The sequence below is a fragment of the Suricata suricatta genome, chromosome 10, assembly GCF_006229205.1.
Source record: "Suricata suricatta isolate VVHF042 chromosome 10, meerkat_22Aug2017_6uvM2_HiC, whole genome shotgun sequence".
NCBI classification, from domain to species: domain Eukaryota; kingdom Metazoa; phylum Chordata; class Mammalia; order Carnivora; family Herpestidae; genus Suricata; species Suricata suricatta.
The window spans coordinates 96,741,693-96,766,906 of NC_043709.1; the positions used below are offsets into that span (position 1 = coordinate 96,741,693).

The 25,214-nt window shown below is 39.3% G+C and overlaps 1 protein-coding gene and 3 pseudogenes across 3 annotated transcripts in view; 1 reads left to right on the top strand and 3 right to left on the bottom strand.

Moving 5' to 3' along the window:
- Nucleotides 1-2,809: 2,809 nt before the first annotated feature.
- Nucleotides 2,810-3,964, bottom strand: LOC115304840 (annotated as a pseudogene).
- Nucleotides 3,965-9,884: 5,920 nt separating this feature from the next.
- On the bottom strand, nucleotides 9,885-10,533 carry LOC115303892 (annotated as a pseudogene).
- A 99-nt stretch (nucleotides 10,534-10,632) lies between these two features.
- LOC115305321 lies at nucleotides 10,633-11,308 on the bottom strand (annotated as a pseudogene).
- Nucleotides 10,769-25,214, top strand: part of LOC115303890 (C-type lectin domain family 4 member D-like) — a 32,337-nt gene continuing 17,891 nt past the window's right edge. For 2 of the 3 annotated variants that reach the window (XM_029953866.1, XM_029953865.1), the window contains exon 1: nucleotides 10,808-10,995. The gene's annotated coding sequence lies outside the window, so the exon portion shown is untranslated. The other variant, XM_029953863.1, reaches the window with a different exon arrangement.

The following is a 25,214-nucleotide window of genomic DNA, read 5'->3' on the forward strand; positions in this document are numbered from 1 at the left end:
AGGGCACAAGCAGGGGAGAGGGGAAGAAAGAGAAAGAGAGGCAACCATAAGTAGGCTCCAGACTCAGCACAGAGCCTGACATGAGGCTTGATCTCCCAACCCTGGGACTGTGACATGAGCCCAAATCAAAAGTTAGATACCAAACTAACTGAGCCACCCAGGTTCTTCTATTCTATTTTTTAAATTTTAGTTTTTACTTTCTTGATAAGTCTTACTGAAATTCTGATATGTTTTTAGGCTTTTAGTTTTGCTAATTTCTCCATTTTTCTCCAGTTTTTACTTTCTTGATGAGTCTTACTGAAATTCTGATATGTTTTTAGGCTTTTAGTTTTGCTAATTTCTCCATTTTTCTCCAGTTTTTACTTTCTTGATGAGTCTTACTGAAATTCTGATATGTTTTTAGGCTTTTAGTTTTGCTAATTTCTCCATTTTTTATTTTCCATTTTATCAGCTTCTACCTTTATTTTTAATATTTTTCTCTCCTTTTTTCTTCCTTCCTCCTTATTTTCTTTCTTATTTCCTTTTTTCCCTCTTTCCCTCCTTCCTTCCTTTTTTCCAGCTTGCTAAAAAGAATGTTTTACTCCTCTGAGTTTCTTGATGAATATATTTAAAGCAAATTATCCAGGGTAAAGCTAATTAGAGTTAAAGTGGCCCAATTAATGGCTGTTTGGTGCCAGATTATTTTTTTACTTGATCTTAGCCAAAAGGCTGAGAAATGATTGTGCCAGATTGTTTTCCTTTTTTTTTTTAAATTTTTTAATGTTTTATTTATTTTTGATACAGAGAGAGACAGAGCATGAGAGGGGGAGAGGCAGAGAGAGAAGGAGACACAGAACCGGAAGCAGGCTCCAGGCTCTGAGCCAGCTGTCAGCACAGAGTCTGACGCGGGGCTCGAACCCACGAACACGAGATCTGACCTGAGCCGAAGTCGGAGGCTTAACTGACTGAGCCACCCAGGCACCCCCAGATTGTTTTCCTAATCATTACGTTATTTTTAAGTTTATTTATTTGGAGAGAGAGAGAGAGGGAGAGAGAGAGAGAGAGAGAGAGAGAGAGTGAGAGAGGAGAGAGAGAGAGAGAGAGAGAGAGAGAGAGAGAGAGAGAGAGAGAGAGAGAGAATGAATTCCAAGCGGGCTCCACACCATCAGTGCAGAGCCCGACATGGGACTCATACTCACAAACCACAAGATCATGACCTGAGCTGAAATCAAGAATTGGTTGCTCACCCAACTGAGCCACCTAGGCCCTCTAATCATTATGGTATAAATTCTCCTAATGAGCATTAAACCTTTCTCTGATAAATTTTGAAATGTATTATAATTTAAGTGTGTTTTTTCTTACAAAAACACAAATTTTAATTTTTGCAAAATACACATGTAAAATTTACTCACATTAACAATTTTCAAGTGTACTGTTCAGTCGTATTAGGTACATTTATATTGTTTTGCTTTGTTTTGCACTATTCCTATCAATCTTCAGTACTCCTTCTATCATCCAGAATTGTAAGTTTATACTCATCAAACAATAACTCCCCGTCCTTCTTGTTCCGCAATCTCTGGCAACCACTATCCTTTTGGTCTGTATAGATCTCACTACTCTAGGGACCTCACAGAAGTTGAATCAAACAGTGCTTGTCTTTTTGTGACTGGCTTATTTCACTTAGAATAATGGCCTCAAGTTTCATCCATGTGGTAGCACGTGCCAGAATTTTCTTTTTGAAGGCCAAATAATATTCCACTATATGTATATCTCACAATATACCCATCTATCCGCTGATGAACATTTGGGTTGTTTTTACCTTTTGATTATTATGAACATGGGTTCATATTACTATGGGTGACAAATATCTCTTAGAGACTTTTTTTGGTTCTTTTGAGTATATGCTCACAAGTCAAATAGGTGCATAATGTGGTAATTCAATTTTTGATTTTTTGAGGAGCTGCTGTGTATTTTACATACCAGCTGCAACAGTCTACATTCCCACCAATAGTGCACAGAGTTTCCAATTTTTCTACATCCTTGAAACACTTAATATTTTCTGGGTTTTGTTGTTGTTGTTGTTTTGTGTTTTGTTTTGTTTTTGTAGTAGCTGTCCTAATGGGTGTAAAGTGGTCTCATTGTGGTATTCTTCTAACGATTAGTGATGTTGAGTATCTTTCCATGTGCTTGTTGGTCATTTGTATATCTTTTTGGGAGAAATGTCTTCAGGTCCATTGCCACTTAAAATTTTTTTAAGTGTTTATTTATTTTTGAAAGAGAGAGAGAGAGAGACAGAGTGCAAGTGGGGGGAGAGGTAGAGAGAGAGGGAGACACAGAATCCAAACCAGACTCCAGGCTCTGAGCTGTCAGCATAGAGTGCCTGACACAGGGCTTGAACTTACAAATTGCGAGATCATGACCTAAGCTGAAGTTGGATGCCTAACTGACTGAGCCACCCAGGCACCCAGCCACTGAGCACTTTTAAATTGGGCAGTTTGTTTTCTGTTATTCAGTTGTTGGAGTTATTTATATACTAATATATTAATCCCCTTATCAGTAAATGATCTGATAATATTTTCTTCCACTAAGTGGGTGGTATTTTCACAGTGTTGATTGTGTCTTTTGATGTATAACAGTCTTATATTTACATATTTTTACTTTTAAAAAGTGCTTTCAGCATAATATCCAGGAGATTTTTGTCAAATACAATGTCCTAAAGCTTTTCCCCTTTTATTTTTTTATTTTTTAGTTTTTTTTCACTGTTTCAGGGTTGATTTACTATGTTTCTAGTGGGTCCACAATGGTGTAGATTATTTTTGTGTAATCCAGATAATATAACATGATTCTTTTTATTTTCCTCAGAACATCTTAATATGTAAGATTTCCTACATTTGAGGTCCCTCACTGGGTTATAAAATTGGAATGTAACTGTTAATTTTAGTTCGATGTCTTTGTGAGATGCATTCTGCTATCCACACAATATTTCTCATTTCTTGTTCCTTCAGCTTTGTGTAAGCATAAAACACACCATAGTGGAATTGTCTGTTGAATGCGAGCACGTTCATTTGTACCTCACGCTCATAAAACACATCCTCCAATGTCTTTCCTCCACTGCCACCACCCACAGCATCAAACAAAGGCTTGTATACTCCATAATGGTCTGCTACTCTCCTCATCTGATCAAAGTCTTCTGCTTGAGCCAACAGGCAAAGCCCCTCAGGATACAGCTTGCCACAGGTCGGGTAGAGGGTCTCCCGGTCCTCTTTGCTCAGTTCAGTGCCAAAGGAGTTAAGAGTGATGATAAAAGCACGTCTGTCGGCCTCAAACTCAAGAATGGGACACATGATTTCTGCTGTGACATCACCATGATTCTTACAGAATTTATAGAATGCCTCAAGGTAAGACTTGTACAGTTTATTGTGCAGTAATTCAATATTCAGTTCATCTAGGATATTTTCAGACATGCAGTCTTGAAAGAATGGAGCTAATGGTGTTTCAACCAGAACAGCATTGAAGAGATCGGAAGGCGTCTCGGCAATGTTGACTGCTTCCATTTCTGTGAAGCGGCCCAGTGGGTGGCACTTCACGAGAATTTCTTTCACAGATTTTTTTTGCAATGAGCCATTCATCAGTAGAATCACATTGTCTATCATGTAACTGCACGTCATGTATGTAAAAAATGTGCTCAGGGGTTCCAGGGAATGATTCCGGAAATATTCAAATTCTCTGCATAGTTTTTTCCTCATCTCCGTGTCAATTTTTGAAACAGTAAGAGGATTTGTTTGATTAGCCAAGAAGTTGCCATAATCAGTGGTCTGGAGATGAATTTTCACATCTTCCAGGGTCTCACACTGAACCAGGTTGATGTAGTCTTGCTGGGTCAAGAGGCCGGCCTTGCACCCCCGCACCAGGCCTTCCAGGTAGCCATGGTCCACGTTAAAGTAGAACTCTGCGCCCTCCAGCATGGCCAGAGAGATCCCAACCAATGTGGTCTGAAACAGCTCCAGATTCTGGTCAGCTCCTGAAGGTTTGTCTCTAGCAGATCCCAATAAAGGCTTTCTTGGCTCCATAACTTGGTCTCTTTCTTTCCTCTCATCTCTGCCTCCATCTATTAAATCTTGCAGTTTGAAGGATCCTGAGACGCTTTTCCCCTTTTATTCTAAGAGTTTGATTGTTTTAGGTCTTTCATTCATTTTGAGTAACTTTTGTGTATGATGTAAGGATCTAACCTCATTCTTCTTCTTCTTCTTCTTCTTCTTCTTCTTCTTCTTCTTCTTCTTCTTCTTCTTCATTTTAATGTTTATTTATTTTAGAGAGAGCAGGGGGGCAGAGAGACAAGGAGACAGAGGATCTAAAGCAGGCTCTGTGCTATCAGCAAAGATCCTGATGCAGGACTTGAACTCACAACTTGTGAGATCATGACCTGAGCCAAAGTCAGATACTTAACTGACTGAGCTACCCAGGTACCCCTAACCTCATTCTTTTCATGTGGATATCCAGTTTTCCAACATCAATTGTTGAAAATTGTTTTTCCCCCCATTGAATGCTTTTGGCACCATTGTTGAAAATCATCTCACTATATATACAAGGGCTTATAACAGGGTACTTTCAAAAATAGTTTGAAATTCTCTTACAAAGTTAACCATAATCTAGTAACTATACTCCAAGCTATATACTCAAATAAGTTGAAAACTTACATGAGGACCAAAACCTGTACACAATTGTTTATAGGAGTTTTGTTCAAACTCAGCAGTTAAGACATCCAAGACAGCCAGACAATGGAATATTATTTATAGCTAATAAGAAATGAGCTCTCAAATTATTAGAGGGCATGGAGAAAACTCCAAGTCATATCTCTAAGTCAAAGAAGCCAATCTTAGAAGACAATGTAAAGATTTTACCGTATAGTGATTCCAACTGTATGACATTCAGCAAAAAAGCAAAACTTTGAAGAGAGTAAAAAGATCAGTAGTTGCCATGGTTTCAGAGGGGAGGGAGGGATGAGTAAATGGAGCACTGAAGGGCAGTGAAACTATTAGGTCTATAATGGTTGTTACATATCATTATGCATTTCTCGAAACATTATACAATGTATAACACAAAGAGTGAACCCTAATATCAACTATGGACATTGATTGATAATAAAATGTCATTGTTGGTTCATCGAGTTTAAGATCCCACTAGTGTGGGATGTTCATGGTGGGGAAGGTTGTGTGTATGTTTCCAGAGGGATTATGTGGTAACTCTGTATTTTCACTCAGTTTAGCTGTGAAACTAAAGCTATTCTAAAAACTAATGTCTATTAAGTTATAAAAAACTTATGGAAGTAAAGAAAAGAGTTCTTTGTGTGTGAATAAGGATGGCTTAATTAATTAATTGGTTTGTTTAACTATTTGATCTCTCTGCTTACTTTTAGTGTGCTTAATCTACCAGTTCAGAAAAGTATGCTAATATCTGCAACTACAAATTTTGACTTACCGATTTCTCCCTCTACATCTGTCAGTTGTTCTTTCATATATATTTCTTTAAAATATTTATTTATTTTTGAGAGAGAGAGAGAGAGAGAGAGAGAGAAGAGTGTGAGTGGGGGAGGGTCTGAGAGAGAGACACACACACACAGAATCCTAAGCAGGCTTTAGGTTCTGAGCTGTCAGCACAGAGCCCAACGTGGGGCTCCAACCCAAAACCGCGAGATCATGACCTGAGCTGAAGTTAGACACTTAACTGATTGAGCTACCCAAGCACTCCTGTTCTTTCATATATTTTTAATGTCTCTCCACTACTATGATTAAATCTTCTATCATTCCTTTTAACAATGTGGAATATTCTTCATCACTTTTTCAATTTTTTTAAAATTTTCTGCTTGTTTCCTATATATCTCTTGTAAACAACAGCCTTTGATCCAACTGGAAGGTTTGTTTTGTTTTGTTTTGCTATCTGGTTTTTTTTAAATAGTAAGTTCAACCCATTTCTATTCATTGTGATTATTTCATACACATCATTTTCATCTTATTTCATATTTTCAGTGTACTCTGTTTCAATTTTATTTCTTTTTCAAAATTGCTTCCTGGATTATTCATTGTTCAGGTATGGAGTTTGGCGAGTTCCTTGTAAATTTTGGATACTAGCCCTTTATCCAATATGCCATTTGCCACTATCTTTTCCCATTCTGTCAGTTGCCTATTAGTTTTTTGATTGTTTCCTTTGCAGTGCAGAAGCTTTTTATCTTGATGAGGTCCCAATAGTTCATGTTTGTTCTTTATTTCTTTGCCTTTGGGGATGTGTCAAGTAGGAAATTGCTGCGATTGAGGTCAAGGAGGCTATTATCTGCTTTCTCCTCTAGGGTTTTGATGGTTTCCTGTCTCATATTCAGTTCTTTTATCCATTTTGAGTTTATTTTTGTGAGTGAGGCAAATCATGAGAGACTTTTGAATGCTGAGTGCAAACCGAGGGCTGAAGAGGGAGGGGGGAAGGGGACAGGGATGATGATCATAGAGAGGGGCACTTGTGGGGAAGATCATAGAGAGGGGCACTTGTGGGGAAACCAACTTGGTAATAAACTATATTTAAAAAATTGCTTCCTGCTTTTCATTAGATTAATCAAAATATTTTCTTATTTTAAGAAGTTACATCGTATTTTTGTCTTATGGTGGGTACTCTAACCTCAGATTCATACTTGTGATTATTGTCCTTTTTAAAAAATTTTTTTTAAATGCTTATTTTTGTGTGAGAGAGAGAGAGACAGAAACAGAGTATGAGTCATGGAGGGGCAGAGAGAGAGAGAGGGAGACACAGAATCTGAAGCAGGCTCCAGGCTCTGAGCTGTCAGCACAGAGTCCAATCTGGGGATCGAACCCATGAACTGGAGATCATGACCTGAGCTGAAGTCAGATGCTTAACTGACTGAGCCACTCAGATGTCCCAATTATTTCCCTTATTAATTTCTTCATTGTATTAGTCAGGATAGATTGTATTATAGTGTGAAAAACAATTATACCAAAACAAAACAAAGATGTTTCTTTCTCATGCTGCATATCAATTTCTAGTTGGCTAGATTCTACATGACCCATAGAGGAGCCATGATGTGGAAAAACAGCAATGATTGTGGAGAAAAGAGAGCTCTGGAGGGAGCTCTGTGTCACCTAAAAGTGACACAAGTCACATATTGGCCAGAATGAGCCACAAAGCTCTACTTAACTTTAGTGACTGAGAAATAAAATCGTCCCATATGATCAGAAGAGAGTAAAACTATGAACATTGACAGATACCATATGTTTGCACTCATAGGTCTAACAGGACAAACCTAACAGAGGACCATAGGGAGGGGAAGGGGGAAAGAGAGCTAGGGAGAGTGAGGGACACAAATCATGAGAGACTATTGAATACTGAAAACGAACCCTGGACTGAAGGGGGAGGGGGAGGGAGGGAAGGGAGTGATGGTCATGGTGGGGGGCACTTTTGGGGAGAAGCACTGGGTGTTATATGGAAACCAATTTGACAATAAACTATTATTAAAAAAGAAGAGAGTAAAACTAGAATATTTGACAAGCATAAATAATAACTAATACATTTATCAATGTTTTTCTATTTCTCCTAAAAAAGACAATGTTAGCACTTTTTTTCTTTAATGTTTATTTTTGAGAGAGACAGAGTGTGAGTGGTGGAGGGGCAGAGGAAGTGGATGGGACACAGGATCCAAAGCAGGTTCCAGGCACCTAGCTGTCAGTACAGAGCCTGACCATGCAGGATTCCAATCAAACCAGGAGATCATGACGCTTAAGTGACCCACCCACCCAGGCATCCTTTGGTTAGCACATTCTTAATTGTTTTTTCTTACCTCTCTGTGCTCCATGTTGCTATCGCCTGTAATTAACTTTTAGATTGTTACAGATATACACTCTTTCAAGAATTTCTTTGGTCTTAACGTTTTTTGAAGACAACAATGAACTTCACTCAAGGCCTTGGGTCATTTTATAAAACAATAAATGTTATTAAAATGTTTGACTCTCCCCTCTCATACCTCTTGCAGCACCTGGCTGTATTTATTTATATGTTTAAGGACCTCTTTGTGAGTATTTTAAGTGATAAATTTATTTGGGTAGAATATTCTTATAATGAATGTTCTTGTATATAAAAGACTATTTGGCTGATTATAAATTTTAGATTCCAAATACTTTCTTAATAGACAAAAAAAAAATATTCCACTGTCTTCTTGTATCCAGTATTAGTATTGAGAAAGATGAGGTAAATCAGATTTTTCTTAGTAGGAGATTTGCTCTTTCTGTCTGGACTCTTAAAATACTCCTTCTACCTTTGGTATTCTTAAGTTATGGTAATTTGTCTTATTATGTACTTTTATCTCCAGTTTTTATTATACTATGAACTCTTTCAAAATCCATAATTTTATCCAAAATGATTAATTGTGTGACTTATTTTTCTGTTCATTAGTAAGAGTTTCATATGATGTTGGTAGCCACTGGTGGATATTTGATGACTAGATTCATTAATTCATTGGGTCCCAAAATGCTGATATCGTAATTGTATAATTTCCTTGTCATTTTTCTGCTGGGATACTTTTATTAAGAGATTCTTCCTCTCAACTATTGTACCAGTAACATTTCATCTAAGAAACACAGGTTATATATTTGATTCTTTAAATTTACTTACTAATTATCAAACATTAGTGAATTTGTTCTCTGTAACTCTGGTGGTTCAATGAATTCTTTTCATACCATTATAAACTTCTGGATTTAAATATTTGATGGGTGTCAATACATTGGAATTCTTCTTCATATTAAAGCTCAAAGAATATCACTTTTGGCCAGAGAAAGACTCTTCAACTTGACTTTTGAGTATTTCAGACATGATCCTGGAAGTATTTGATAACTTCCTTGCTATTTGGAATGATTCCAGCTTCATTCCAGGTTCCTTCCCCCAGACATGAAATCATCCATTTTTATGAGAAACTTGGCTTTCTCATAGTGGAAAATAGCATTTCAAGACTACAGTCACTGTGTTAAGGAGGGTCATTGCTCAGCTGGAAGAAACTGATTTACATCAATTGATGAATGGATCAAGAAGATGTGAGATATATATATATATATATATATATATATATATATATATATATATATACACAATGGAGTACTATATGGCAATGAGGAAGAATGAAATACGGCCATTTGTAGCAAAGTGGATGAACCTCGAGGGTGTCATGCTAAGCAAAATAAGTCAAGCGGAGAAGGATAGATACCATATGTTTGCACTCATAGGTCTATCAGGAGAGACCTGGCAGGGGACCATGGGGAGAGGAAGGGGGAAAGAGAGCTGGGGAGAGTGAGGGACACAGATCGTGGGAGACTATTGAATACTGAAGATGAACCATGGACTGAAGGGGGAGGGGGAGGGAGGGAGGGGGGTGATTGTTATGGTGGGGGCACTTGTGGGGAGAAGCACTGGGTGTTATATGGAAACCAATCTGATAATAAACTATTAAAAATAAAAATAATTTTTTTAATTTTTAAAAATTAATTTTATGGATACCTACTTTAAATTTTTTTAAATGGCAAGTATTTTTATCATATGTCATTGCTAATAAATAATATGTGCTTCTAAATACAGACACAAGCCCTCTGGATACAAGATACACTTTCTTTCCTTAGATGAGCGACGTCTTCACTGACGGCAAGAAACCTCAGTAATATTGCTGTATTCTGTTGTCATCATTGGGCAGTTCTCTCCATTACTTGAAAACTTCTAAAAGTAATTCCAGGAGAGAGAAAAGTAATTTGAAGAGGAAACGGAATCTGTTTAGGGAGTAATAAAAACAGACAGAAAACTTTCAGTGAAGATTATTTATTTATTTATTTATTTAGGGAGTGATAAACACAAAACTTTCAGTGACGATCAATGCTACATTTGACTTTCTTCAAAACAATCTTACCCTATAGCTAAGATATGAGGTCATACTGTTCAGCCTAATAAAATATTACAGCTTAAAAATCTTCTTGTACGAAACTGCTTAACAGCTGAAGAAGGGCAGGGAAGACTCCCCCTGTCGGTCTCAGAGGCTGGTGGGAGTGGAAGAAGGCTCTGCCGCAAGGTGGCCGCATGCGCATGTGGCGGGAGGAAATGAGCAAGTGTTGATACCCACCTCCAATACGGCGCTGAGGACCTGTACTTCGCTCTTGCCCTACTTCACTGGCATGGCTTTCTTGACTCTTCCACATTTCTTCAAGTTCAACAATCAGTTGTTGGTATTTGTGGTATAGCCACATGAGTCTCCCATCCTGGTTCGTTGGTGTTCTAGGCATCACTGCAATATGCATGGTGCTTCAGTATGTCCGGTAGGCCAGCCGTATGTGCAGCTCAGCAGTAACGGGGTCAGCAGAGGCTGCGACCATAAGTTCTCTATTTCCGGCCACCTGCCACAAGACCGGATCAGGCTGCAGTACATTCTCGGTCTTTCCTTAGGAGTGTCAGACAATGTGGGGCACCTGGGTGGCTCAGTGGTTAAGCCTTTGACTTCGGCTCAGGTCATGATCTCAGTTTGTGAGTTTCAGCCCCTCATCAGGCTCTGTGCTGACAGCTCAGAGACTGGTCCTTCGGATTCTGTGTCTCCCTCTCTTTCTGCTCCTCCTCAACTCGTGCTCTGTCTCTCTCTCTCTCTCAAAAATAAACAAACACTTTAAAAATGAAAAAAAAGAGCATCGGACTCTTTTGGTACAAGCCTGGCCCTCTTGTCCCAGTTACCTTCCTTTTCCAGGAAGCCCCAGTAGCACTTCTCAAGAGCTGCAAGAATCTCTTTTCTCTACCGACCTGAGTTGGTTCCTGTTTCAGAAGCTTCTCTTCTACCAACTTGCTCCCCTTGAGGTTACGGGCTTCTCATAACTAGTTGTTCTTGCTTTGTTTCTTTTCAAGTTCCAAAGACTGGTGAGCGACTGCATGCCTGCTTTCTGAGATCATGGCGTGGTACTTGGCTTCAAGACCCTGACGGAAAGCGGCCTTTCACTGACGGTATCCTTCTCTCTCTTTTTCTCTTTCTGGGATTGCCTGGACCAAATCCAGTGCACAGCAGCCAGTCCCAGCATTGGAACCAACAGGCATAATTCCATCTGCTTCCGTTACTTCCCTCAGCCCTGGAATTAGGCCAGATATTCTGATCTAGGGGGTCTTTTAAGTCATCATAGAGATGAACTCTCTGGCTGGGAGCACCAGCCCTGGGTCCCTTTGTACCACTGTCCACCTGGTCCTGGATACACACTTTTAACTCAAATTCAGGACTGACTTTGCACTTTAAAATTGTGATGCAAATGTATTTTATTAGCATAACCATATTAATTCTTTCTTCTCACCTTTCTTTTTTATACCAAGCTTATCCAAGGTGGTGGTGCTAAATTGTTTTCTGAAAACAGTTGATTCCTTGTTCATGCGTGGGACTGGTTTTCTGTGACTCTGTGCAAAAAAGCTATCAGCAGGTGTAGGATCAAAATGCTTTTTATTCTGGAGCATCCAAAAATACTTTATTTTCATTTCCATAATCTCTTTCCTCAAATAATTGCTTCTTCGTTTGTGTGTATATGTATGTATGTATGTATTTTGAGAGAGAGAGCCACAAACAGAGGAGGAGGAGGAGGAGGGGAGAGAGAGAGAGAGAGAGAGAGAGAGAGAGAGAGAGAGCGAGAGAGAGAGAAATCCCAAACAGGCTCCACACTGTCAGTGCAGAACCTGATAGGGGCTTGAACTCACGAATCATAAGATCATGAACTGAGCTGAAATCAAGAGTCAGAGGCCCAACTGACTAGGCCACTTAAGTATTCCTCCAAAATAACTTAATTAAGTTTATTAAGTAAATTAATTAAATTGGGATGTTCCTATCATTCTACATAGCCCTTTGTTCTTGATGCCATGCAGCTATTCAACTTGGGGACAGTAAAAATCAAATTGAAGGCATGATCTCCAGATGACCCACAGTTAGTGAAGTCTCCTTTATTCCCTAGGGAATGGATGGTTTCGGGTGCTATCTCCCATCTCTACTGAAATTCACAGAGACTGTGTCAAATTGAAGAGAGTCGATATAGTTCCAGTTTACAATAAACTGTGGTGAAGACATGGGTGGTGTTCAGTGTTCAGTTTTTTGGATCTCATTTCTGTGAAAAACTGTTGAAATGGGATCTTCTTGCCTCAGGAGTCAATATAATAGATATTAGACACCAAAGTGAGTGTGAAACTAAGCACAATGAGTGTTTTCTAAAATGGTAAGATCTTTACATGCATTATTTCATTTCAAAGTCACCGCTGTGTGAAATGTATATCATCATGAGTACATTTTACTATTAAGAAAAAGAATAATGCCAGGGGCACCTGGGTTGCTCAGTTGGTTTAGTGTCCAACTTCCGCTCAGGTCATGATATGGCAGTTTGTGGGTTTGAGACCCATGTTGGGCTCTGTGCTGTCAGCTATGAGCCTGGAGCCTGCTCTAAATTCTGTGTCTCCCTCTCTCTCTCTGCCCCTCCCCACTCATGCTCTTTCTCTCTGTCTCTCAAAAATGAATAAACATTTAAAAATGTTTTCTAAAAAAAGAAAAATATAATGCCAAAGTGTTGGTGTCTTGCCCAGCAAATTCCTGTCTATGTTCAGGCCTTAGTTTGAACACCAGTCTCCAAAATTTTATGATGACTGTTATCTTAGACAGATGCTCATCTGCTATTCTCTTTTATAGCACAAGAGAACAGAAATGATGTGAGCTATGGAGTTGGCATATAAAAGTCCTGGAAACATTTCCTGGGGAAGCTGGACTATTACATCTAGAACATTGTTTTCGTAAATATTACAGAGAAAGGCTTGAGAGGCTTGGACTTCAATCTGCTATTTGTATGAGGACTGTGGGTTTTAAATAAGTCAAGATGATTAGAAATCAAGATGAATAGATGATTGCATGATCCTTTTAAGGCAGTGTGGTTTCTCTGAGTCATGCGTTCTCTTGCTACAAGTGACATTCAGAATTGTGCAGAGCTTCCTGTTAATTTGTTTTCTGAGAATACAGATGATGGCTAAAAGTAGAAAATGCCTTCAGTTCCCCATGTGGTCAATCTGGAATATAATGAACAGTGGTACGTTTTGCTTGAAAGAAATCAGATCACATGTGGGTGGGGGGAAGTGAACAAACTGTAAAGGTAGTTTTTGCCTGCATATCTGCAATATAAATGATCTGGTTGTCATTTGCCCCCACACAGTTTTAATTTAATGACTAAGATGATTGCTTGACCCTTCTTTGTGAATTTCCCCATCAATTCAGAATGGGCTAGGCTGGTTCTTGAAACACTGCGACCCTCAGTGGAGTTCAGAGCTGAACTCACTCAGGGTATCAGTGAGTGCTCACTGCTTTGGAATCCAATGGCTTGACCAGAGTTCCTATTCCAGTACATATTATGTTCTAATGGGATGAAACAGTAAGCAAACAAATAAATACGTCATGTATTATATGATAAGTGCTTTGGAGAGACATAAAAAAACAGGATGAAGAAATAGAGCGTAATGGAGGGATACTGATATGTTGGGGCCCAGTAGGCCAAAAAACCTCCTGCAGAGCGACCGTTGATGGCACTGTCTCCAGGACACAGAAGAGTTACCTTTGATGGCTATGCCTCCGGGGCGCAGGAGAAAAAATCTGGGAGGTTGTGGAAGAAGTTGAAAGACTGTGAAGCAACATTTGGCCTCCTGGGCTGCATATGTTGCTTCTATTTAACTTGTCTATGATTTTTCTTGTTGCTTTACAAAAGCAAAAAGGCTTATACCTTTAAGTTTTGAATCAACCTGGGTCAGTTAGTGACGCCAGCTTTCCCTTACATTATTTCTGTTCGCAGCTCATTGCCTGCTGTTGGGGGCAAACACAATCCCCTGTCTAAAATTAACCCCTTGAATGATAAGCATCTTGCCCAGACATAGCTGCTAAAGGGCCTTGAAGAAAAGAAGATCTTTGAGAGACAGACTCCCTCATTCCTGTTTTTTTACTTCTGTTCTCACGGCTGTTCTCTCTTCTGTGATAAAAAATGATCCTTCCCAGAGCATGTTTTTACTTTTTCAAGGACCATAAACTATGTAATCATTAAAGAAAAAAAAACGTGTAATCCCCTATGGCATAAAAGATACTGACTTTCTTAGTAATGTGTGGCTTTACCACCATTCACGTTGTCTGTCTTCTTTCCTATAGATAGTTCGCCGACACCAACCACCTACTCAGGGACTGTTCGACTGGGGTGCGTGGGCTGGTCCTCCATCCTCCGGACTGATTTACAAAGGCTTACTTAGGAAGCCTCTCTGTTAAAGTGACATTTGGGCAGCAAAATCAGGAAAGAGAAAAACTGAGCCAGGCAGATATCTGAGGGGAGAGTCCAGGCTAAGTCATCTTGAAAACAAAGGCTCAAAATCTTGAAAATTGTTTAAAACAAAAAGCCAATGGAATGGATGTGTTTGCAGGGAGAAGTTCCCTGAAGTACAGGTGCCAGATCATGTGATACTTTGTAGGCCATGATAAGGACTTTTAAATGTTTTTCTGGGCGAGATAGAAAGCCAGTAAAGCCTTTTGAGTTGAGGAATGTCAAGATTTCAATTTACCCTTAAATTTCTTTTCTTATATTTTCCGGATATGAAGAAACCTGCAGCGTAAAACTGTTTCAGATGGGAAACCAAGAGCTTGTTTTTGGACATTGTATGAGTTCCCTATGAAGCTTTCAAGTAGAGATATCAGGACTTAATTCTAGAAAATTAAGGCAATGCCCTGCCTTGCAAAAATAAGAACTCAATCTGTATTTCTAGAATGAATAAATGAATAGATGAGTATTATTTCTCTCTTTAAAATATTAAAAGTTATTTAAAATGATCAGTGCACATGGCACTCCCTTAGGAAAAGAGAACGTTTCAATATATAAATTTTAAAATAAAATGTGTAATACTTTCTAACAATGACTCTGTTCAAGCCTGGCCCTGCTCCTGGATAGAGATTACGAAATGCAGTGATTCCAAGTGGAATAATTTTTATATTGAATAGATGGCCCTTGATGGCAGTGACTATAGAGTATAAATCTCTTGTTTCCCTAGTGCCTGTCTTATAGTCGAGACTTAAAACTTTTTGCTAAGTAAATGAAATAAATCTTTCACCTAACTTGTGCTTTTGAATTCTGCAGAGAAACTTTTAGTATTCTCTAAAATAATCCTCATTTTATTGGCTTTCCACGAATGAAGTGATTTTTAAAAATATTTAAAATTTATTTTATTTTTTTAAAAGTTTATTTATTTAGAGAGAGAAGGTACAAGCAGGGGAGGGGGCAAAGAGAAAGAGGAGAGAGAATATCAAGCAGGCTCTGTGCTGTCAGCACAGAACCCGAAGGGAGACTTGATCTCACCAGCAATGAGATCATGACTTGAGCCCAAATGAAGAATCAGATGCTTAACTGACTGAGCCTCCCAGGAGCCCTGAAGCAATTTTTTTAATGCAATTTTGTTTTTTTTGTTTTCTAAACTTGAGGTGCTTCTGTAATTTGGTTCATACCTATGAGGTTTAAAAAGGGGAATATTTAGGGTGCAAATCACTGGTTTTGTTCTTTATTATCAAATACAAAACAAAATTTGTAAGGAGAAAGACCTAACTTGATTAAACAAAGAATCCTTACTTATTTAAACATTTTAATTGTCTTTGGTGCAAAGCGATCTAATCTAAGGATTTTGAGGTGTCTATACCATAATGCCAGCATGGGTACATGTAGGAAACAATGTGTTTTATTAAGATTTTTCTTCATTTTCAAATAATTTGGTGTTTATAGTTGTAATGTAGAGGGCTTTTTTAAAATTGAAGTAAATCATAAAGATAAAATTGACCACTCTGCAGTAAAATCCAGTAAGATAGAAGTGCCATACATTATAGAGATGTATGGTCCAATGTTTAATTACTCCCTAAAAGATTTTATGTTGGGGGCACCTGGGTAGCTCAGTTGGTTGACTGTCTAACTCTTGATTTCAGCTCCAGTCATGATCCTGGGGTCATGGGATGGAGTCCCATGTCGGGTTACACGCTGGGCATGGAGCCTGCTTGAGATTCTCTCTCTCTCTCTCTCTCTCTCTCTCTCTCTCTCTCTCTCTCTCCCTCTCTCTCTCTCTCCTTCTCTCTCTCTCCCTCTACTGCTTGCACACTCACTCTTTCTCTCTCTTTAAAAGAAAAAAAAAAGATTTTATGCTGTCCTTTGTCCAGTTGGCTAATAATACGGATGTACAGGGGGTTAAGCTGAGCCTTTTCACTTATCTAATTAGTCTTGTCTTTTATAGGAAAGAATAGATTCTTAATGTGTAAATATGACATATGTGTTTACTGAGTAATAAAACTAATTTTCTGCTTTAGAATTTTTTATAATCTTATGCTTTATGATTTTATATATTTTATAATCTCTATCTCCATGGCACTTGTGAAGTAGAAATGAAATCAACCCAATTGTGGCTAGGCATGGTAGCAAAGCCTCAGATGTGTTGAGGATGTTTTCCCAAAGCACTGTTTACTGTAACAATTACATCTCTGAACACAAATACAATTATTATTATTATTTAAAATGTTTATTTATTTATTTGGAGGGAGGGACACAGAGAGGGAGAGAGAGAATTTCAAGTGTGCCCCGCATTGTCAGCATGGAGCCCCATGTGAGGCTTGAACCCATGAACCATGAGATCTTGACCTGAGCCCAAATCAAGAGTCTGAAACTTCCCTGACTGAACCACCCAGACATCCTGCAAATACAAATTTTAATATTCATTCATGCTCAATTGCTTCTTGTTACTTTTGGCCCACGTAGCTGACCTTTTGGGATTTTGATACCTAACTTTGTCATAGAAAGATTAACTTTTCCACTCCACTTTCTGTGTCTCAAAAATGTGACTTCTGGGGCGCCTGGGTGGCTCAGTCGGTTAAGTGTCCGGCTTCGGCTCAGGTCAGATCTCACGTTCCTGCGTTCGAGCCCCACGTCAGGCTCTGTGCTGACAGCTAGCTCAGAGCCTGGAGCCTACTTCCGGTTCTGTGTCTCCTTCTCTCTCTGCCCCTCCCCCTCTCATGCTCTGTCTCTCTCTGTATCAAAAATAAATAAACCATTAAAAAAATTAAAAAAAATGTGACTTCTATACACAACAACCAGGTAAGTAAGCTAATTGTAAGTTGTGCATATTTTCTAGGAAGATTTTTGCATAACGGAAAACACTGAGATGAAAAAGCATGTTTAGGGCTATCCTCTTTAGTTCTCTGCTAGTCTCTTTTCTTTTGGGATTCGTCCACAGAAAGCTTAGCAATCACACTTGTGATTACCTGACTCTCTTCCTTTGTCTCTAACTAGTCTAGGCTATAAAGTCCAATTCTGTCTTGAGGATTCTGAATATGAACTGTGAGACACAGGGCCTGGTTTTAGAAATCAAACCTTGTTGATGGCAGAGCCCTAGATTTAAGACCCAAATACGCTTGTATCTGTGCTCCCCCAAGCTACCTTGGTTCATACTTAATGGAAACCTGGTTGTTCATCTCTTTGGATTCTGTGAATGCATGAAGAGCCATCTTATACACTTATTTCTCTCTAGAAGTTTTTAGTAGGATTCTATTATCGGCAAATGAAAAACCTCAATGTAATATACTGGTTATACAGACAATAAAAAGTAGGAAAAGAACAATCTAGGAAGAATTAGAATGGAATATAAAAATATATTGTGGTTTAGGGGAATAGTCACAACCTTAAAATGGAAGTGAAGATGTGCTTGACTATAAAAGAAATGTAAGGGTAAGTGTCTAATGTTTGTTTCCTATGGATTTCATCTTCGGTGCATAGACCACAGCACGTATGGAAAGAAAAGCAGTTTTTACTGGTGGTCTAACCATAGTCGCCATGTTTGGTTTACTCTGGCCTGTCTTACCTCCAAGAAGCATATTGTCCCAAATTAGTGCTCTTTACTTGCATCACCAAAGAGGAAGCTGTGGGTTTCCATTGAGTCACTGGACTGTTGCCATAGTTTCCATCCTGTTTGCCCATGTAGGTTTCCTCACCATTGTTGTTGGTGTACATCTTTCCTCTCTCTGCCTCTTGCACACTTTTTTCTCCTCCTCCTTCTCCTCCTCCTCCTTCTTTCTTTTACCATCATCCTGTCTGAGTTCCATACATGTCCTTATTTCTTGTTAGTCTTTAAAAAACTTTTTTAAAATGTGTATTTATTTTTGAGAGAGAGAGAGAGAGAGAGAGGTGAGGGGCAGAGAGAGAGGGAGACACACAGTCTGAAACAGGCTCTGGGTTCTGAGCTGTCCACACAGAGCCAGATGGCAGGACTCGAACTCATGAACTGCAAGATCACAACCTGAGCTGGAGTCAGATGCTTAACTGACTGAGCCACCCAGGTGCCCCTCTTGTTAGTCTTTTTAAAAAATATATCCGCCAGCTAGTATTTATACTAATAGTGGCTTAGAAAAAGTGATTGTTTTTTTTAAAGTTTATTTTTTTTTATTTTGAAAGAGAGACGGCATGAGCATGAGTGGGAGAGGGGCAGAGAGAGAAGAAAGAGAATTTCAAGCAGGTTCCGTGCTGTCAGCACAAAGCCTGAGGTGGACTTTGATCTCACAAACTGTGAGACCATGGCCTTAGGCAAATTCAAGCGTCAGATGCTTAGCCAACTGAGCCACTCAGGCTACCCTCTGTTAGTGGCTTTTTACCCAATAAAATGTCTTTCTTTTCTCAGAGGACTATACCCTAGTGGTTAATAGTATGGGCTTGAGGGCCGTATTACCTAGATCTGAATTTCAGTTCTAGCCTGCTCTGTGTGGCAGTTCAGGCAAATTTTTAACTTTTCAAAGACTTGGATATGTTATTTGTAAAGGGACAATATAATGGTACTTACTTGATTTTTTGAAAAGTAATCAAGTTAATTTCTCTTGAGAACTTAGAGCAGTGTCTGGCATTTCAACAAACATTAACTAGGATATTTTAGAGGTGTGTTTTTATAATGCTCCCATACAGCACTGGCATGCTTAATGCTAGTTTTCAAGGTCCCTTCAAATAATTTGCATAATTTTATTTTCATGATCCCCTCATTGAGGATAGGGCAAAGAAAGGCTAGAATTTTGTCCTTAGGGATTATAACCCCCAAGTTTTGATGTATTATGTCAAAGGTATAGGGTGTTGTGGAGGGACACATTGAAGGTCCAACAAAGTATTTGGGTCATGAATCAAAGACGACCTGTGCAACCACCTTGTTAGGAATCAGTCTACAGGTGTCTATACTCGTCAGCCACTTTCTTCTCCGGGCTGTTCCAGCTGCATTCACCAACGTCAACCTCCTGTACACTTGGTCTTGTGTAGTTTTGGAGTCAATCTGAGAAATCCTAAAAGACATCAGGTCCTCTAATTCGCAGGCTTGAAATTAATTTTGCTGTTGATAGACCTGATATCCATAGCGCAAAGTACCTTCATGGTCTACAAATGTTGAAATTCTCTACCCTATCCTCATACTGTCTGCAAATGTACCCCCTTTTTGACCCATTTAATATGATTAGGTTTCTGCCTCAGTTTTTACACTCACGACTCTGGTTTCCTGCTGACTTTTGAGCTCTGGGCTAAAAATTTCTTAATTTACCCTCAATCTTATCCTTTCCAATTCTCTCCTCTTGCTGTTCTCTGTACCTAAAAGCATGTATTATCAAAACTGTCAGGGGTGCCTGGGTGGCTCAGTTGGTTGAGTGTGTGACTTCAGCTCAGGTCATGATCTCACGGTTTATGGATTTGAGCCCTGTGTCTGGCTCTGTGCTGACAGCTCAGAGCCTGGAGCCTGCTTCAGATTCTGTGTCTTCCTCTTTCTCTGCCCCTCCCCTGTTTGCACTCTGTGTGTCTCTCCTTCCGAGGTAAATAAACATTAAAAAAAAAAAAAAGACTATCGGTGCTTTTACTTGTCTGAATTCAGTGACAGCCATTGGCTTGAACATTCTCCTGCACCTGAGTCATGACTTCAGAGTTTGACTTTCTCAGAGACTGACAATGTCTTTAACCATGGCTGAGTTAGACATGTATAATTGATTCCTCATTCTTACTGCTGTGTTCTAATGTACTCTGAGAGGTTATTTAGCTTTTGCCAATGTAATACTCTAATCTCTTGAAATTACTTATATACTTTTTGCCAGTATTGGTAGCATGGAGTAGTAGAAAGGATGCAAACTCTGCAGTCACAAGGGTCTATTATCAAAGGAAATATGCACAAGATGATAATTCAAATCGTACAGAAGAGTTTATGATTAAAAGCAATAGTCTCTCCATCATCCTTTCCTACCCTGGCTCTACTGTGCAGGGGTAGACTGTTTTAGCTGTTTTCTTTTTTCTTTCTTTCTTTCTTTCGTCTGTCCTTCTCTCTCTTTCTTTCTTTCTTTCTTTCTTTCTTTCTTTCTTTCTTTCTTTCTTTCTTTCTTTTTCCTTTCTTCTTTCCCTCCTTCCTTCCTTCCTTCCTTCCTTCCTTCCTTCCTTCCTTCCTTCCTTCCTTTCTTTCTTTCTTCCTGGTAATGTTTTCTATGAATTTAAATATCTCTGTTTTTGAACATTATACTTCTTACTCTCCTAATTCTTTTTTATTTTCTTGCTATTTTCACTTTTTCTTTCAAATGTTGATGGTTAAGTGATGAGTATTTTTTTGTTATTAATTTATTGGTTACTTTTGCAAGTGTAAATAGTATTTTTATTCATTCATTTTTTTGGTCATATTTCTACTAAAAGGGAAGGGTTGCCCCTGCTCCTTTCATCTTTCTTCCCACATGTACTTCCTATCTTTTGTCACATTTATGTTTGTTTGTTTCATTTTGTTGTTAAAGTTTTTATCTTAATTCTAGTTTGTTAACATACAGTGTGCTATTAGTTTCAGGTGGACAATACAGTGATTCAGCAATTCCATACATCATCCCCCTCACCTAGTTCACCCATCCCCCACCCCCACCTCCACCTCCCCTCTGGTAACCACATTGTCAGTCACATTTTTAATTTTACCTTGTCAGGGTTGCTGGCATTCACTTTCGATGTACACTACAGCTATGATCAAGTGCTCATGTTTTGTACAGAGGCTAACTCTAATCAACAAACTTTTACATGATCATGACTCTTTTGGGCCAAAAGACGGGCTAAGATTATGTTTCCTTCTCTATAAGTCTTGTGTTTTGATTCTTCTATTTGCTTAGATTCCATTAGGTATTTTATTTTTTGAAAATGTTATTTATTTTGAGAGAGAGAAAATGATTGGGTGCACTGAATGAGTGGGTGCAAGCATCTCAAGCAGGATCTGTGCTGTCAGCACAGAGCCTGATGTGGGTCTTGACGTCCTGAACCATGAGATCAGGACCTGAGCCAAAATCAAATGTCAGACCCTTAGCTGACTGAGCCACCTACTTGCCCCACTGCTAAGTTATTTTAACTCAAGCTGCATTTTAATTTGTTTCCTAATTGGACTCTACTTTCTCATATAGCTTTCCCCCCTAGTGTTGCTAATTGCTTTTTTCTTGGATAACTTATTTCTGTTATGCCCTTATTTTTCAACCCTTCTAATTAGTGTGTCTCTTGAATGGCATTCAGCTTTAATTTGGCTTTCTCAGAGCCCTCCTTCTGCTGCCCCATACAGCAGAAGTAACCATCCAAGGACTTCCTTTACTGGCTCTCCTGGTTAGATCTACTGTTTCTTGTATACTGTGTCTTTCTCTTTGTTGCTGTGGGTATATCTCTTTGTCTGCAAACTTAAATGTGAAAATAATTTCACATTAAAAAATTTTTTTAACATTGATTTATTATTAAAAGACAGAGAGACAGAGCATGAGCAGGCCAGGAGCAGAGAAAGGAGGAGACACAGAATCTGAAGCAGGCCCGAGGCTCTGAGCTGTCAGCACAGAGCCCGACGCAGGGCCTGAACTTACAAACCGAGAGATCATGACCTGAGACAAAGTTGGACGCTTAACCGACTGAGCCACCCAGGCATCCCAATTACACATTTTTAAGTAAAAGTAAATCTGATCCTGAGACTCTGGTGTCCCAGCCTGGTGGGTAGGAAATTCAGTCTCAGTCATGTCGGGGCTTCTTTCACCGCACTGCAATTGCAGGAGGATCCAAGAAACTTATGTGTTGTCCATTAAAAGAGAGAGGGACTCTTAATTTTCAGTGCATCTTTAGTAGGGTCACCACTGCTTGTCCCAATGTTCAAGCCTGTGTGGGATCTGGGTAGTGGATGGCATCAGATTTTCTGTGACAACAGTCCAGTTTCTTCCGGTGAACTCACCATTTTTCTTCTCTGAGGTCTTTCCTGTTTGGGGATCTTTGCCAGGAGGCAGTGTATACATTCTCAGGGTTCTGGAATTTGACAACTTTTGTTCACATTGAAGTCTTTGTTAAGCTTCCCTCTACCTCTTTATGTGCCCTTTAGATTAATCACTCCAGGTATCACCATCTTCTGAAAAACAAAGGGGAAAGAGGTATAGTGTTCATTACGAGGAATTTTTCTTTTTGTCTCTGTCCCACAAACCTCCCCTGAGGTGAGAAAACATAGGCCTGGTGACCTATGAAGGTACAGTTTTATTTATTTCTAGCAAACCAGTTACAGTAATAAGGAGTCACACAACAGCTTCATTTCTTTCCTTTGAGAAGAGCTGTATTTTTTTCTCTTTGGAAGAGTTTAGGTTCCTTTCTTTGAGTCTGTGAACATTAGTTTATCATTTTTATGTTTTTGCTTTCATAACATTGTCTTAGAACAAGAAATGAGAGAAATATCTTGTAAAACACTGAGTCTCTGTCACATTTGAAAGGGACGCTGTTTCATCTAATTAGTGAGTCATTTACTAACTATGCAACCTCGTATTGTCTCTAAATCTCCGGGCATACGGTAGGGAAGTGTTGTGGCAGGCAACTCCTACTCATCTTCTGAGTCATCCCTTCCTCCTCATCCCTACTCCAGCCTCAGACTGAGTTATGTTCTCCCATGTTTCTTCATTATTATCCAGTAATTCTTCCAGGGCTATATTCATTAAATATATAAGTATTGGTTGAAAATGGTTTTCCCTAGTGCAATATCGACACTAGGTAATTTGGACCTATTTTGCCCCCTGCCTCTTCCCCAGTGCCTGGGAAAAGTCCCTGGTACATAGTAGGTACATTGTGGAATTAGTGAAAGAGTAGATGCTTTCTAAATATTACCAACTAGGGGCACCTGGGTGGTTCAGTTGGGTAAGCATCAGACTTTTTTAATGTTATTTTTGAGAAAGAAAGAGAGAGAGAGAAGGGCTAAGGGAGAGAGAGAATCCCAAGCAGGTTGTCAACTCAGAGACTGCCCCATGGAGCTCCAACCCCTGAAACTGTGAGATCATGACCTGAGCGGACATCGAGAGTCAGAGACTTAACCAATTGAGCCACCCAGGCGCCCCAAGAGTGGGACTTTTGGTTTCCACTCAGGTAATTACCTTACAGTTTGTAAGATCAAGCCCCTGAGTCAGGCTCCATGCTCACAGTGTGGAGCCTGCTTGGGATTCTCTCTCTCTCCCTGTCTCTCTGCCCTTCCCCAGCTCTCTCTCTTTCTCAAAATAAATAAATAAACTTAAAAAAAAGATTTGCGACTAATCAAGTGATTTGTTTTTATTTCCATCCCCTTCCTGGCTTCTTCATGAGGAACTTCTCTGGTACGTTTATTTCCTATATATCTTTTTCAGGAGTCCAAATACTTTGAAGGCAATGAACTGTTTCTGTGCTAAGTTTTGACCCAAGATTTGAGGCTGAAATTTGTCTTTTAGTTTAGAGCAATAATTCCTCTGTGAGATACTGCAGGACAGTGTGACAAAAGCCATTAAAAGGAAAATGGCAGAACCCAGAAACCCATGGTGTGGAGAAGACTGAACAACCCAAAAGAATGCACAGCTCAGATTTTTCTCAAATAATAGGCTTTGCAACAGTGCACTGTGAAGTTTTGAATAAAGCTTTATCCTGGGTCCTTTACCCTAACAAACCTCTCAGGTTTGGGCTCATCTCCATTTCTGGGCTTGGTTGCTGCATGTTAGTTTACTTATTTGAAAGGGTTCTCCGACCAGCATCCTTTTTTTTTTTTTTTTAACTTTTTAAAATGTTTATTTATTTTTGAGAGCTAGAGAGCGAGAAAGAGAGAGAGAGAGCGAGAGCGTGAGCGACAGAGGGACAGAGAGGGAGGGAGATTCAAAATCTGAAGCAGGCTCCAGGTTTCGAGCTGTCAGCGCAGAGCCTAAGGGGGTTTTGAACCCACGAACTGCCAGATCATGACCTGAGTCAAAGCCAGATGGTTAACCAACTGAGCGCCTCTCAGTCACTGAGTCACTGAGGCGACCCTCTGATCAACATCCTAATGAATTTAGTAGCCTGATTTGATTTTTATATCACTTTTTTAATGGATGTTTGCTTTTCTTTGTTCTTGTTTGTACTTCAAAGAAATAGTATTTTTTAGCATGTAGGTGTTTATTTTTATGAACTTCCCTATTAAAACTGCTCCTTCTTTATCCCGTGAGTTTTTGTCAGTTGTCTTTTCCATTTTCACTTTATTCAAGACATTGTTTTATTTCTATTTTGATTTCTTTTTTTACTTTTTTAAATATTTATTTATGTTGAGAGAGGGAGAGACAGAGAGGGAGAGAGAGAGAGAGAGAACAAGTGGGGGGGGGCAAAAGAGAGGGAGACAGAGAATCATAAGCAGGCTCCACACCACCAGCACAGAGCCTGATAGGGAGCTCGAGCCCATGAACCATGAGCTGAGCTGAAATCAAGAGTTCAACGCTTAACTGACTGAATGACCCAGGCACCCCTATTTTTTTTTTTTTTACATTTCTTAAAAGTACTTTATTGTCAAATTAGTTTCCATACAACACCCAGTGCTCTTCCCCACAAGTGCCCTCCTCCATCACCACCACCTCTTTCCCCCCCTCCCCCTTCAACCCTCAGTTCGATTTCAGTATTCAATAGTCTCTCAAGTTTTGCGTCCCTCTCTCTCCCCAACTCTCTCTCCCTCTTTCCCTCCCCTTGGTCCTCCATTAGAGGACTCCTGTTAGACCTATGAGTGCAAACATATAGTATCTATCCTTCTCTGCCTGACTTATTTCACTTAGCATGACACCCTCAAGGTCCATCCACTTTCCTACAAATGGCCATATTTCATTCTTTCTCATTGCCATGTAGTACTCCACTGTGTATATACAC